We start from the raw sequence: 1,061 nt of genomic DNA, 5'->3' as shown, positions 1-1,061 counted from the left end.
CATGGTTGCTAAGTCAGAGGGGTTCTGCTTAGAATTCTCTGTCTGTTGCTGAGAAGATGATGGAAAAGGCTTGCTATTGCTAAACCTGTTTCTTCCACCATTATTGTTATTGAAACCTTGTTGAGGTCTCTGTTGATCCTTCCATGAAGGGTTGTAGGTGTTTCCATAGGGTTCTCCCGTGTAATTCACCTCTTCCATTGGAGGGTTCTCAGGAGAATAAGGTTCTTCCTCAGATGAAGCCTCCTTAGTACTGCTTGGTGCATTTTGCATTCCAGACAGACTTTGAGAAATCATATTGACTTGTTGAGTCAATATTTTGTTCTGAGCCAATATGGCATTCAGAGTGTCAATCTCAAGAACTCCTTTCTTCTGACTAGTCCCATTGTTCACAGGATTCCTTTCAGAAGTGTACATGAATTGGTTATTTGCAACCATTTCAATTAGCTCTTGAGCCTCTGTAGGCGTCTTCTTCAGATGAAGAGATCCTCCAGAAGAGCTATCCAAGGACATCTTGGACAGTTCAGAGAGACCATCATAGAAAATACCTATGATGCTCCATTCAGAAAGCATGTCAGATGGACACTTTCTGATCAATTGTTTGTATCTTTCCCAAGCTTCATAGAGGGATTCTCCATCCTTCTGTCTGAAGGTTTGGACTTCCACTCTAAGCTTACTCCATTTTTGAGGTGGAAAGAACTTTGCCAAGAAGGCATTGACTAGCTTTTCCCAAGAGTCCAGGCTTTCTTTAGGTTGAGAGTCCAACCATATTCTAGCTCTGTCTCTTACAGCAAAAGGGAATAGCATCAGTCTATAGACCTCAGGGTCTACCCCATTAGTCTTGACTATGTTACAGATTTGCAAGAATTCAGCTAAGAACTGATGAGGATCTTCCAATGGAAGTCCATGGAGCTTGCAATTCTGTTGCATTAGAGAAACTAATTGAGGCTTAAGCTCAAAGTTGTTTGCTCCAATGGCAGGGATAGAGATGCTTCTCCCATAGAAATCGGGAGTAGGTGCAGTAAAGTCACCAAGCACCTTCCTTGCATTGTTGGCATTGTTGT

The 1,061-nt window shown here is 42.2% G+C and overlaps 1 non-coding gene across 1 annotated transcript; it reads left to right on the top strand.

Annotated features, from left to right (window-relative positions):
- Positions 1-568: 568 nt before the first annotated feature.
- Positions 569-672, top strand: LOC112718807 (small nucleolar RNA R71). Its single transcript, XR_003161134.1, has one exon. It is a non-coding gene; the product is annotated as a small nucleolar RNA R71 (small nucleolar RNA).
- The last annotated feature ends 389 nt before the right edge of the window (positions 673-1,061 follow it).

The sequence above is a fragment of the Arachis hypogaea genome, chromosome 10 (genome assembly GCF_003086295.3).
Source record: "Arachis hypogaea cultivar Tifrunner chromosome 10, arahy.Tifrunner.gnm2.J5K5, whole genome shotgun sequence".
Taxonomy (NCBI): Eukaryota; Viridiplantae; Streptophyta; class Magnoliopsida; order Fabales; family Fabaceae; genus Arachis; species Arachis hypogaea.
This window is presented reverse-complemented; position numbering and strand designations above follow the sequence as displayed.